The following is a 15356-nucleotide window of genomic DNA, read 5'->3' as shown; positions in this document are numbered from 1 at the left end:
GATCGATAAATCACTCACCCATGTGATTTAAGGAGTGTGAGATTCTCCTTAGTGTTCCCAATAACGTTTGATAGCTGTAGGCTACATGTGTCAGCAGTAATTATATATATATATATATATATATATATATATATATATATATATATATATATAAATATATATATATATATATATATATATATATATATATATATATATATATATATATATATATATATATATATATATATATATATATATATATATATATATATATATATATATATATATATATATATATATATATATATATATATATATATATATATATATATATATATATATATATATATATATATATATATATATATATATATATAATCATAGTGTCACGGTGCCCAGTGTTATTGTATTATTTGCTGTGTGGTGATTGCAATATTTTGACCTATGTTCTAGGGGTTATTGAGAGCACTGGGGTCATTTGCAACAGTAAGTAAGTAAGTGTTGTGCAGTATTCTAATATTTGGAAATTAGAGTACTTGCCGTGTGTGTTATTGCAAAGGGGTTGTTATTTGATGGTGATTGTTGCTAGTGTTGAGCATCACCGCAGGTGATTGCAGTTCAGTAAAGTCATTGTGGGGCAGTGTTCTAGAGGGTTCATGTCCTGTATGTTATTTTACTAGGTTCTGCAGTATTGTCATTGCAACTGGATTGTAACGTAAATCACTGTGATTTGTTAGTGTGATTTGTCATTGTCGTGGGTGAACTCGGCTGTAGACGAGTACTTGGGTACAAATATATTCTCCTGGTTATCTGGTAGAACATCGAAGTCCAGTATTCAGTGAGGTGATTGCGAGGCAATTAATATAACGTAACCAAGGGAACGCCCATTGCTTTAAGAGAATTTGTTCTTTGACAATTTGGGTGACGTAGACTACGTTTGGGTTAATTTACTTTCCTGCAAGCAGCTACGGTAGTCTCGAGGAGCCTAGCCATCAGCCAGATAAGAATTGGAGTATTGTCTGTCGTAATTAACGGTCAGTGGGCCGGGTAATTGACGTGTTTCAGGAAGTCAAAGTAATTAACCTCGATCCTTGTTTGATCGACTCACACGAAGGCTACATTGTTCCATTAACGTAACGTCGTTATCTGCCCAGAAGTACCGGCACTTGATTGACTCGTGGGAGGAGTAGCGTCATTTTAGAATAACGTAAACGTGGTGCAAATTACTGTTATTAGCCACCTGAATTGGTCTGAGTATGGAAGGCTCAGAGGGAATTCATACCTTAATGTAAATTGCTGTGCCAGTGTGAAAGGTTGCGTATTTTAATTGTTTAATTATTGATCTTGAGGATAGTAATTAATTACTCTAAAGGTAATCACAAGTGATTACCGTTCTCTTAGCACTTTGGACATTGTAAATCAGAGTTTACCATCGCTGAGTGATTAGTAACCGATTAACGTAAATTAACGTAACTAGTAAAGAGATTAATCAGCTGTCTGGTAGTACAGGGATTAATGGGATTTTCTCACTGAATGCTCGACGGGTAGAGTGTTGTGTAATTTCCGCGTTACTAGTGACAGTTGTAAGAGTTGTTAATTTAACGTAAATGTTACCTTGTTATTAACGTAAATGTTATTGTGTTATTAACGTAAATCAATTGTTATTGATTGTTGATCGTCCGTGGGACGGAGTGTTAACGTAAGGATTAATTTGAGGAAGGGTGCTGGAGTTGCCAGTGAACCCATTAGTTATTGTTGTCATTGAAAGACTACTGATTTGATTGCATTGCAACCGCCATTGCAGGTGTAGACTGCACTGAGGCGTAGAACAGTTAGGAGGTTACTGGAGACGTGTTTCAGAACCTACTGTGTCATTTGTTGTAATTGTGATTATAGATCTGTTAGTTCTTGTTTCTTGTTGATTCCTCTGTGGTCACGCTTATGTTCGAGTTAGTTCATTATGCAGTCCGAGGGGCTGGTGTCTAGCTGTCATTGATAGTGTCACAGGAAGGATTTCGAGTAACGTCATTGACATTTCTTTTTGTTTTGTTGTAGTAGTTAGTACTTTATTGAATAAACTAAGTTGTTATGGTTAACACTAAATGTTCTTCACACTCGACTAATAAAATTGAGACTAATTCTGAGCTTTGGATCAAATATACGGCACCACACAACAATAAATTATTGTTGTGAGAGCCCGTGACTTAGTCGTTAGATTCGCTTCGGCGAATGGCGAAGGTCGGCGGCCTAGTGGAGGGGATTTCAATTTTCATTGGGGTCTCGGCGTTTGCTCACGCCTAGTCAATTGTTCATACATGGTCCCAAAGTGAGGAATGAGCTGCTCACTACACTGGTGTGTTAGCTAAGCAAGTCCTTCCTCAGGCGACCTAATTGAATATCACGAATATCACGACAGGAATAAAGGTTAAAGAATAAAGAAAATTCTTAGAAATTTTCGGAGCTAAAATTCCTTATACCAATTTCATTTTATTCCAAAACTTCTCAAAAGTTACACAAAACTCTCACAATTATACAATTTGGTCAACAAACAGCATTAATTACAATAGTAAGACATGGGTTGACATTTAGGGGTAAGGTAAGTTAGGTTACATGGAGTTAAGTAGGTAGTTTTTAGTTTTTATCTTAAACTGGTTGAGAGAGGTACAGTCTTTGACATGATTGGGAAGGTCATTCCACATTCTGGGTCCTTTGATTTGTAGAGCATTTCTAGTTTGAGTAAGTCGTACTCTAGGGATATCAAATAGGTATTTGTTTCTGGTGTGGTGCCCATGAGTTCTGTTACAACCTTCTAAGAAGCTTCTAAGGTCATGATTGACGCTACAGTTCAGAGTTTTAAATATATAGAGTACACATGAGAGGATGTGCAGTGACTTAATATCTAACATATATAGAGATTTGAGTCAGGGTACCGAGTGATGTCTGGGGCCAGAGTTAGATATTGTTCTAATATCAGCTTTGTGTTTAGTAATTAGAGGACGTAAATGATTTTGGGTAGTAGAACCCCAAGCACACATACCATAATTGAGTTAAGGATAGATGAGAGAGTATTAATAGAGCGTCCCTAGGGCAGGGCGAAGAACAATATATCTGATCTTAGAGAGAATGTCAACAGTTTTAGATTTTTTTTTTTGCTATATGTTATAAATAATGGTGTGTGGGGCTTCTATGGGGAACTGGTCCTATTAATGGGTCAGGGTAGTTAGAAGACAAGAGTATCAAATATGGGAGAGCTAAAAGGCCCGGCCCCCAAAATAAACTATCCACAGTAGTAATAACTTGCTACTAGACCATATATGTCAGTCTAAGGGTTGATCAATGCGCTCCCACACGGGAAGAAGGAATACTCTGTAATTCATGTACTTATTTATTAACCCCTTAACAACCCCCCATATACACTCACACCAATAACAATAATAATAATAACTTTACCACACTATCTTACGTTAAAAGCCTTGGTCCACATAGGCAGGATACAAGGTTTACACTAATAACAAGCTAGGGTAAAGTACTACTGGATAAGCACTGAAGCTGGATGCAGCTTAGGGTAGGGAAACCACGTGGTACCCTAATACAAAACACAACACTTAGGGGTACCCAAAACACTGGCAAATACTATCCCCAGGTCTCACCAATATTTACTACCAGAGTAGGCACACTTAACACCATACCATACTTAACTTAATGGTACAGGAACTTAGGGTAAGGGAAATAAGTAAGAGGAGAAGGGAGGAGATTAGGGGTGCAGCCACAGAGTAGGTCTCGTCCGCACGAACGCCAGCCAGAGAAGAACCTCCTAGCGACCAGCTAAGCCTCCCATGTCGTGGTGCCGGAAGGAGCCTAATTGATCGTGCAGCTAAGCACATTAAAGATCTTCCCCTATGCAACGTATTGTTACTTTACAAATGATTAGAAAGTATTAGTAAGCAAAGTTGGTGCCTATGTTATTATTTAATAATCAACCCCCAGCTCAGTCTTTAAATGCTCTTTGAGAAACAATAATAGTCTTACGTCTGGCAGGGAAGATACAAACAATTGCCGCTAGTGATGCACTCAACTGTACTACCAGAAAGTTTAATAGCTCAATTTTGACCTCTGGTTTCCACTGGAGAACCCAGGGTCGTAACACTATATTTAGAATGTGTCCCTGGAAATTTAGCTTGTTATCGATGAGGATACCAGGGAATTTACCATCAATTTACTAATTTACTAATCAACTTACTAATCAACTGTTACTAATTTAGATATTGTTTATTCTTAGATTAATCTCATTTGAGGATTTATTACCAAACAAAATATAGAATGTTTTGTTAATGTTAAGGGTGAGTTTGTTAGCAGTTAGCCAAAGATGGAACTTCTTTAGTTCACTATTCACTGTGACATTTAGAGCAAAAGGGTCAGGACTGGAGAAAATGAAGGTTGTGTCATCAGCAAATAAGATTTGTTAGAGGTGTTAAGAGGCATTTGGAAGGTCATTAATGTAGATTAGAAAGAGGAGAGGGCCAAGTATGCTGTCCTGTGGAACCCATTGTGTTACACAGTATATTGGGGTAAGGTAGGAGAAATGGAATTATTCACAGAAACATACTGGAGCCTGTCAGTAAGGTAAGATTATGCAAATAAAGTCAAAGGCAAACACTATGCAAATAAAGGGATCTAGTCTATAAAACTCATTCCCTAATGATTTGAAAAGCTCTCCAACTTTATTAAAAAAAAAAAAAAATGTACCTAGTTTCATCTTTAAAGTTTTCTACCAAGTGCTTTATCTTCACACTGTTTCTAGTACTACGCAATCCCCCCAATATATGTCCCTAAGCCATATTACTATACCATTGTAATTTTAGATATCATCTGATATCGTTGTTGTATTGAGTGCATATTCTACTGCATTATTCCTGGAAACTTTTCCTTGAAATGATCCTCATATTGTGCTTCAGTGAACCAATGTATAACCCTGAAATGTTACCCTCAAGTACCTAATAATCCTTGTTTCTTTATTGTGTATTGTTATCATTGTGTATTATTCCAATCTGCTTTTGTGTCAAATTTTTTTCAGTGTACCTGTAAACATTTTTTCTCAATTTTACTTTTATTTATTTGTTTATTTATTTATTTATATACAAGAAAGTACATTGGGTTTGTGAGAATACATAGCATGGTATTTACAATCTTGTAAAGCCACTAGTATGCGCAGTGTTTCGGGCAGGTCCTTAACCCTCAAACCACTAGTGATCCAAATGGCTTTAACACCCACAGGCGCATAAAAAAAAAAAATATATTTCGTCTTATAAAAGTGTTCATTTTTGTTCCCTGATCACAAAAAAATCGTAGGTGGCATATTTTAGCTGCAATAGGGTAGGGAAGTCAGGCAAAAAAGGGGCGTTGACAGAGACTTCGCCAGACGAGGTCTACTCCACTCGAGCTGTCAGGCGGCAGTTGCCACAAATATATTATTATCTTATTATTTCAATGTCTTATTTTTTCTTTGTTTTTTTTTGCAGTAATATTATTCAATACAGTGAAGTGTGATACATTTATATAATAAAATGTGTGAACCATCGCTGTACTCAAAATTATGGTGTGCATATTAGTGATTCAATTATAAATCCCCTTTCCAGATTCAGATTCAGATTCAGATGTTTATTCAGGTAAGGTATATACATACAAGTGATGTTACATTAATGGATTGATATATAGATAGAGCTAGTACATACAATGCCTAAAGCCACTATTACGCAATGCGTTTCGGGCAAGAAAAACATTAATATCAAGAACTTAATACTAATTGAGCATAAAGAATAAAAGATGTTGAGAACAAATACAAATAAAGATAAAAAAAAAGGGGGAACATGACTGAAAAAGCAGCACAAATACAATAGGTTGACAAACAGTGTTGATTAAAAAAAAGAAAAAAAAAAAAAGAAAATAAAAAGAAAATAACAGACATGGGTTGACAATAGAGGAGTGAGGTAGATTACAGGGAATTTATTAGGTAGTGTTTAGTTTTTATCTTAAACTGGTTGAGAGAGGTACAGTCTTTAACATGGTTGGGAAGGTCATTCCACATTCTGGGCCCCTTGATTTGCAGAGCATTTCTAGTTTGATTCAGACGTACTCTAGGAATATCAAAACTGTATTTATTTCTGGTGTGGTGCTCATGGGTTCTGTTACAACCTTCTATGAAGCTTTTAAGATCAGGATTGGCATTATAGTTTAGCGTTTTATATATGTATAATACACATGAGAGAATGTGCAGTGACTTAATATCTAACATATTAAGAGATTTGAGTAGGGGTACCGAGTGATGTCTGGGGCCAGAGTTGGATATTGTTCTAATAGCGGCTTTGTGTTGGGTAATTAGAGGACGTAAGTGATTTTGGGTAGTAGAACCCCAAGCACAAATACCATAGTTGAGATAAGGATAGATAAGGGAGTAATAGAGAGTCACCAGGGCAGGGCGTGGTACATAATATCTGATCTTAGAAAGAATGCCCACAGTTTTTGAAACTTTTTTTGATATATTTAGAATGTGTCCCTGGAAATTCAGCTTGTGGTCAATGAGAATGCCAAGGAATTTGCCATCTAATTTGTTACAAATTTGGGTATTGTTTATTTTGAGATTTATAAGACTAGAGGATTTATTGCCAAACAGAATATAGAAGGTTTTGTCAATGTTAAGGGTGAGTTTGTTGGCAGTTAGCCAAAGATGGACTTTATTTAGCTCAGTATTTACTGTGGCATTTAGAGCAAGAGGGTCAGGACTGGAGTAAATGAAGGTTGTGTCGTCAGCAAATAGAATTGGTTTGAGGTGTTGGGAGGCATTTGGAAGGTCATTAATGTAGATGAGAAAGAGGAGAGGGCCAAGTATGCTGCCCTGAGGAACACCAATGTTGATGGGTAGGGTGGGAGAAATTGTATTATTCACAGAAACATATTGGAGCCTGTCAGTAAGGTAGGACTCGAGGTATTGTAGGGAGTGTCCTCTGACTCCATAATGATGTAATTTAAGAAGAAGGTTATGGTGGTTGACAGTATCAAAAGCTTTACGCAGGTCCACAAATAACCCAACAGGGAACTCCTTTTTATCAAGAGCTGTATGAATCGAGTTAAGCATACTAATAAGTGCATCGTTAGTGCTTTTTTTGGGTCTGAAGCCATATTGGCAAGGGCTAAGTATATTGAGTTTGGCTAGATATGAGTAAAGCTGCTTGTATATAAGTTTTTCAAAAATTTTTGACAAGTTTGGCAGGATTGATATAGGTCTGTAGTTGTTAACATCTGTGGGGTCACCACATTTGTGGACAGGCGTTACTCTCGCTTTTTTTAGAATATCTGGAAAGGTTTGGAGTTCAAGTGACTTGTTGAAGAGCAAAGCAATAGCAGGGGCTAAAGATCTGGAGGCTTTTTTGTAAATTAAAGTTGGTATCTCCTCAAGGGCACCAGACTTGGTTTTAAGGGAAAGGATTATCTCATTGACGTCAGTGGAGTTAATAGGCTTTAGGTACAGAGACTGTGGATAGTTACCTGTAAGATAGTCCTTAATGTCAGTACTGGAAGATGGAATATCATTCGCAAGGGATGAACCAATGGAAGAGAAGAACCTATTAAACTCAATAGCAGAATCAGAGGCTGAAAGCTGACCATCGTTATTAGACAGGAGAGTCGGTTTGTTATTTAAAGATTTCTTTGATCCCAATATTTGTGAAATTGTGCTCCAAGTTTGTTTAATGTTGCTCTTTATTTGAGTAAATTTATCTTCGTAGTAATTAGTTTTGGCTCGTCTAATTATCTTAGATAGCAATAATGAGTAATTCTTTGAGAATTCTTTGGAGACAATTCCTAACCTATACTTCTTCTCAAGGTCGTGTTTTTTGTTAATGGAGTTCAGTATTCCCTTTGTGAGCCAAGGATTGTTAAGCCTTTTGCTTGTGACTTGTTTTGTAAGCCTAGGACAGTGGGTGTTATAAAGGCTAAGAGTTGTTTGTAGAAAAGATTGCACTGCTAGGTTGATGTCCCCTATGTTACCTAACTCGGACTCCCAGTTGACATTATCAGCAGCAGTTATAAAATTGTTTATAGCAGTTTCATTGTGCAGCCTAAAGCTTAACTCCCTTGTTTCTAGAGGTGGATTGCTAATGTTAGTTAAGAGAAATGTGGGGTAGTGGTCTGTAGTGCTATCGGTGATTATACCTGAAGTAAGCGGAGAGGTTATGTTGGTCCAGATGTGATCTAGAGTCGTGGCAGTGCTATCAGTGATTCTAGTAGGTCTAGTGATTAAGGGTATGAGGAGGCAGGAATTCATACAGTTGAGGAAGCTAACAGCAGTAGGGTGTTCTGGCTCGCAGAGGTCAATATTAAAGTCCCCTGCGATAATTAGGTGGTTTTTGTTCAGTCTGTTATCAAGTATTAGATTTCTAAGGTTTGAGTTGAATACAGACACATCAGTGTTGGGAATTCTATAGACTGCACCCACAGACAGGACAGACTCGGCACCCTTGACTCTGAAGCTGGCGAAGATATACTCCCCATAGCAGTCTCTAGTTCTAATTTCTTTTAAGCATGTTAGTTCTTGGTGGTAGTAAAGAGCAGTGCCACCACCTCTCTGAAGTTGACGACAGTTGTGAATTGCTGAGTAGTTAGGCATGTTAAAGAGTTGAGTAGTATCCACTTTCAACCATGTTTCAGTAAGTATAATAAAAGAGAATTTGTTGCCAATAGTTTCAATCAAGGCACTAACATCATCGAAGTGTTTACCTAGGGATCTAACGTTCAAATTGATTACAGAGATACTGTGATTATGAGTTAATACATTGTTTACATCATGTGCTGCAAAATATCTGCAATTAAGATCATTAAAGTGATTATTGTCATAGATAGTGGATAAGAGGTTAAGTTCAGGGTCTATACTTGACTGCATAAAAAAAGCTGATTGTAGAATCAGAAATAAGTAGAAAAAAGCTATAAAATAGGGAAAAATATATACACAATACTGTACAAAACAAACACAAAAGGGGCTTACAGGGGTACAATGGAGTAAGGGAGTATGGCTAGGCTAGGCAACCTAGGCAATTAATGAGATTAAAGAAAAAACATGTAAACATGGACTATACAAAACACAAGATATGGAAATACAAAACAAAAAATATAAGCAAGACTAAGCAATACAAAAAAAAAAAAAACAAATTGAGCAAAAATGAGGTAGATTGCATACGAGTACTCACAGGTACACTGTAAGTAACAATTTGCAATTTGAGATGCAGGCAAAGCCAGGGGTACAATGGAGTAAGGGAGCATGGCAAGGCTAGGCAACCTAGGTAATAAATGAAATCAAAGAAATGTTGAATAATAAACATAGGCAAATTTAAGCTAATGATTAATAACTATAGATAGTTCAGTAATGACTGTATAATTAAAAAGACCTGAAGAACTACTTAATAACTCAATTAAATAATTTCGGTAAATGACTAGGTAAGAGTAAGTTAAAAATTAAGTCAGAAAATGAACCAAGGAGACTTAGGATACCTAGCCCCACTAGTTGACAGGGGGTTAATTAAGTTAATTCATTGGGAGTGATAAGGTGAGACAAACCACATTGGGAGAGGAAAGTGTTGAGGTTTTCTTCTCTAGTAATAGTAAACATTTTGCCCTCTGCGGTTTTTCTCACCTTTATCAGACCATCTCTAACGAAGCACTGATGAATAGCATCTGGGTTTTGTTGCCGGATTTGACGCAGGCGGTAGAGGATTTGCTGTCTGTTCCTGGTCAAGCACTCGTTGATGTATAATCCCTTCCGTAGGGATGCAGCTGTCCGGACTAGATTGGATTTCGTGAACTGGGAAGACAGCTTCAGGCGAATTTTCCGTTGATTTAGACCTGATGGATTCTTTTTGCCTACTCTGTAGGCAGCAATAACGTCAGTTTTGTTTAGATTGAGCTGCAGTTTGTTTTTTAAGAGATCCTGAGCTATTTCGAAACAATTTTCACCTTCATGTTCCACAGGTATATCTTGGGACGACACGATAACAGAGTCTAGCAGCTTTTGCTGGTCTTGTTCCTCCTGGGAGACGGAACGTTGAGCTGAAAATGTACTGATACATGCAGTCATTTTGCTGAGAGCTTCCTCCTGCTTTTTTAAGGCTTCATCAGTTTTCCGAAGGTTGTTTTCCTCATGGAGATCATTCAAATCATGCTGTAGTTGGTCTTGGCTTGCCTTGCAGTTTCTAATATCCTCGCGGAGGAGGGTTATTTCTTGTTGTTGTTGTTGGAGATTAGCGCGGTTCGCTAGATTCTCGTTGAGAAGACTCAAGATGATAGAATTTTGTGACTCGAGGACTAGGCACAACTTTTTGAACCACAGATTCCACAGACTCTGGTGACAATGGCCGGCGGCGTCTCCACATGGCAGACTGGCTAGGTGGAATTCAAAGCCCAACAGGGGCCTGTAATATCACCTTCAATTACACTGCCCATATTCCACCAATTGTCCATTGTCCAACAACACTAGACAGGATATTCGAACCACCTGTTACACCATGAGGCTCTGCCAGCTGCCTCATGGGTGCCCACTGTCTCTGAGGCTTTTTTACTGGTCCTTCCGTACCTCATCGGCCCCAATTTCATGCAAATTGGGCCTTGACACAACCCAGGATGGCAGGAGTGCCATCCACGATGAGTAATGACACAGCGATTAACGGGGGGGTGGAGGTGGCAGGCGGCCACCTCCACCCAGCTACGTCTTGCTCCAGCTCGCTGCCCAGCTCAAACTGACTATTTGGCGGGCAAAGGGAACTCAAAATGCCAATCTCTCCCCCCCCCTACCTTGTCTTGACCAATCAGCACAAAGCCGGGACAACACCATGGTGCCGCTTCCAATCACAGCTGTTCGCGCCAAAATTCAGCTAGGAGCAGAGATGCCTAACCCAATCAGAGGCCTCCCTCACCCTCAGGCATCCCGTGACGTCACAAGGAGGGGGAGGCCTAAAGACAGTGGCGCAATGTCTCACATGGGGGGGGGGGTGCCACGTCCACCCTTCTGTCCTTTCCCTCCCCCCCCCCCCCACTAAAACCGTTGGGAGCGTCAAGTACCTACTCACACCACTTACTTTCAACTCCCATCCTATTTCACAGAAACAGGAAAATTTCTGTAATTCGCTCTACAGAGCAATCACAGACTTCTGACTAGTCTTAAATGATAGTCCATAGCAAGAGCTTTCATCTAACACCCCACAAGTTTATGTTAGTTTGAAAACTTCTTGACTAAAGTCCCTAGAGCGACTAGCCTAATCTAGAAAACTAGGAAAACTAGCTGAGGGAATCTACATTCCCTCACACTGAGCCCTCTCGCTCCAAAATCCACGAGAATAGTTAATATGAGAGCTGAGTTAAAATTACCTACCATAAGTGAGAGAATTTTGTCTATTAGCTCAGATTTCGGCGTGAAGGCATTGAGTAGATCTCGCCAATACATGAAGTTTCAAGCTAAACTTTCTAATATGCTACACTCACCTGAGGTCCGTAGAAGATGAGCGAAATCTGATTATGCATTTTGGTTCTACAAGGTAGCCAACTCCATCAAAATATTAAATATGTACCCAACTCAATTAACGATTAATCAACCAATTACTACATGGGATAACTTGGATCTAACAGTTGATTTTGTAAATGCACCCAAGAAAGATAGTGTACACTCTACATTATTAAAACAGTTAACACTGTGCAGCATCACTGAGAGTACTCAGGGTATGGGTAACGATGTGTATCAGTGCTACACCGACGGTTCTGTAGAAGAAGGTGGACGATGTACCGGTTGCACATGTAATATATTTGAACAATCTTCTCTCGTAAACACAGCAATGAAGCGCGTCAATGACTGGGCAAGTACAACTCTAACCGAACTTGCAGGCATATACCTTGCCACTGAATTTTTAAAAGACAAAGGCAGTAGACTTATATACTGTGATTCGCAGAGTGCACTCCTGGTATTGAACGCACATAGTAGTGACACCCAGAAAATAGTCAGTGATATTCGAATGAATATTTTAGCTGCCAAAGAAAAGAGTTTTGAAATTAAATTCCTATGGATACCATCACATGTTGGCATCTCAAGGCATATGTTGATATGCTTGCAAAGACAGCCTGTAGAAAACCAGTGGTAGACATTGATATGGGTGTTTCATTAGCAGTGACAAAGAGAATACTTAAACAAACATCTAATGAAAATCTCACCGACCTAACAAATTCACAAAGACCTGAAAGTTGTAGCATTAAATATTATGATAGATATCGTGCGGAGACATTCACATACAGGATTAATAGAACAAGAACCCGGCAGTGTGATGTTATAGTGGCCAGAATACGCCTGGGGTATAGACGTACCTGGCAGCTTTCTCAAAACCCAAATGTCGAGTACACAATGTGTCAACTTTGTGAAAGAGAAAATATGCACTCCCTTGAACATTATATTGTAGAATGTCCCATATTGACTGATTTGATTCCGTCCTCTGCCTCTGGGGGGCGTGGACGTCGGGCTCTGGCTGCCAGTAGCTGTTTGTCGCTGACTGGTGGTGGTTGCTCGTTGCTGTGGGGCGCCAGCTGACTGAGGCGGAGGTCAGCAATATGGCGGCGGCTGGTGGTGGCCGCATCCGCCGTGTGAATACTGCTCGGCTGGAGTTCTCTGCACCGGTGGATTGGGAACTAGTGGCGGCTGTGCTTTTGGATGTCCTTCAGGTGGATATTAAAGATCTCCTCGGTCTCGAGAAATTTTCTCCCACTCGCGTGGCGGTGACGTTTGCCACGTCACCTGGATACGAGCGGTTTGTGGGGTGTTGGAACGAGCGGACGACTCCCCTTCCTCATTCGGCTGTGTCTGTGACTGTCTCTGATCCGTGGGGTCCACTGACCTTTGTGAGCGTGCACGGGGTACCTGTTACGTTTCCAGAGGTGGAGCTTTCTTCTGTGTTTACGAGGTATGGTATGGTGTTGCGGCATCGGTACAACTTGTTTAGTGCCGGGCGGCTGCGGGGCCTCCGGCTGGGTACTCGCACGCTGCATATGCGCCTCAAGGAGCCCATCCCCTCCAAGGTTATGTGCTGTGGTCTTCCGCTCCGAGTTTTCTATCCAGGGCAAGCCCGCACGTGCTTCCGCTGTGGGGAGGAGAGCCATGACGCTGCCCAGTGTGAGGTTCCTCGAATGGAGACTGCTTCTGTATTCAGTGTGGGGGATTTTCCCCCCCTCCGTGAGGATGGTGCATCCCTGGCTGGTCCTCGGCGTGGGGGTGTGAATGGTGGGGCACCTGCGACTGTTGTGCCTGGTGGTGCACCTGCGACTGTTGTGCCTGGTGGTGCACCTGCGACTGTTGTGCCTGGTGGTGCACCTGCAACTGTTGTGCCTGATGGTGCACCTGCGACTGTTGTGCCTGGTGGTGCACCTGCGTCTGCTGTGCCTGGTGGTGCACTTGCGACTGCTGTGCCTGGTGGTGCACCTGCGTCTGCTGTGCCTGGTGGTGCACTTGCGACTGCTGTGCCTGGTGGTGCACCTGCGACTGCTGTGCCTGGTGGTGCACCTGCGACTGCTGTGCCTGGTGGTGCACCTGCGACTGCTGTGCCTGCTGGTTCGTCTGTGCCTGTAGTGTCTTCTGTGCCAGCTGTGGTGGAGGACGTGGCTGCTCCTGATTCCCGTCTTCTACTTCCGGTGGATGTGGAGGTGCATCCTGTTCCTGGTGCTTCGTTGGTGAATGGGCGTGGTGTTGGGAGTGTCGTCTCGGTGCCTCCCGTTGTAGGCGATGCTTTCACTGAGGGTGATGGAAGCGTCGTCGGTGGTGCCGGCGTTCCCGTTGCATGCATTGCGAGTCCGCTTTCTGCTCCCCCTTGCGGGTGCGTGCCATGAGGGGGCGTTGACCTCCCTTGCTCCTCGCCGGAAGCGCGTTGCGGGGGCGCGCTCACGCAGTCGAGAGCCCCCTGGCAAACGGATTGAGGCTTCGCGGAGTTGTGCCTTGGGTGGTGCCCCTCCTCCTAATTCTCCTGTGTCTGATATGGATTCCGGAAGTGATGCAGTGCCGGTTGGCAGCAAGAATTCCTCGTCGGTGGTGATACCTGGTCAGTGGCAGCGGGGTCTCGGCGTGCTTCGCTGGGTGATGCCGGCACTGTCCGCCTCCTGCGGGATCAGAGGCCAGGCATTATGGTGGATTCCCCGACGGTGGGGCGGCGGCAGTTTGAGCCTCAGGATGATGACGGCGCCTCTGCAGTGGGTGGCTCTGTGCCCTCTGGTGGTCCTGGAGGGGCTGGGGGTCATTAATGGGTTCGATGGCGCCTGCTATTGTTTGTGCGTCTTTGAATGTTCATGGTCTGAATGCTTTGGCGGTCCAATTGGGCCTTGTGGATGTGCTTCGGGAGCAGCGGGTGGATGTGGCTCTGATCCAAGAGCACAATGTTCGGGATGTGTCTGTGTTGCAGGGGTTGTGTGCTGAGTATCATGTTGTGTTGAACCCGCCGAGGACGTCCTTTGGGGGAACGCTGATGTTGTTTTCGCGGAGGGCATCCATTTCCGTGCTTCACACGGAAATGGATGAAGAAGGGCGGGTCTTGTTTGTTCGGGCTGAGTATTTGGGGGTTGTGATTCCGTTCTTGACAGTGTACGCCCCTTCTGGGGTGGCGCATCGTCAGGACCGGGAGCTGTTTTTTCGGGAGGGGCTTTTGCCATACCTGCGGCATGATACGCGGGATTTGATCTCTGGGGGGGATTTTAATTGTGTTACGTGTGTGAGGGATTGCTCTAGTGCTCACCCTCGGAATGTTTCGGCCGCTTTAATTGAGGTTTTGCGTGCGTGCGGGTTTCGCGATGCGGCTGTTTTGTGTGGCGGCTCGTTGGAGTATACCTTCGCTGCGCGTGGGGCGAGTTCTAGGTTGGATAGGTTCTATGTTTCTGGTGGGGAGTGTTCGGTTTTTGATTTTCGCACGGTCCCGGTGGCTTTCTCGGATCATTGTTTGGTGGTTGTCCGGGTTGGTGTCCGGAGTCAGGTGCAGGTGGGGCCTGGGTGGTGGAAACTCAATTGTCGGTTATTGCGTTGTCCACGTATTTGTGCGCAGTTTCGGGCCTGGTGGGTTGGCATCGTTGCCCGGAAGGCTGCTTTCTCCTCTTTGTTCGTTTGGTGGGAGTGGTGTAAGGTGGAGTGTCGGGGGTTTTTTGGGATTGTTGCTAAGCGGGAGGCTGCCGGGAGGTTTGGTCTGCTGCAGTTCCTTCAGGCGCGTTTGTCTTCTTTATATGTGCGGTTGAATGCTGGGGTTGACTGCTTTAGTGAGATTGCTGAGTGTAAGGAGCGTATTTGTGATTTGCGTGCGGTGTTGGCTGACTGTGTTCGC

The sequence above is a fragment of the Procambarus clarkii genome, chromosome 46, assembly GCF_040958095.1.
Source record: "Procambarus clarkii isolate CNS0578487 chromosome 46, FALCON_Pclarkii_2.0, whole genome shotgun sequence".
Lineage (NCBI taxonomy): Eukaryota > Metazoa > Arthropoda > Malacostraca > Decapoda > Cambaridae > Procambarus > Procambarus clarkii.
The sequence above is the reverse complement of the archived record's forward strand: the minus strand, read 5'-3'. Positions refer to the sequence as shown.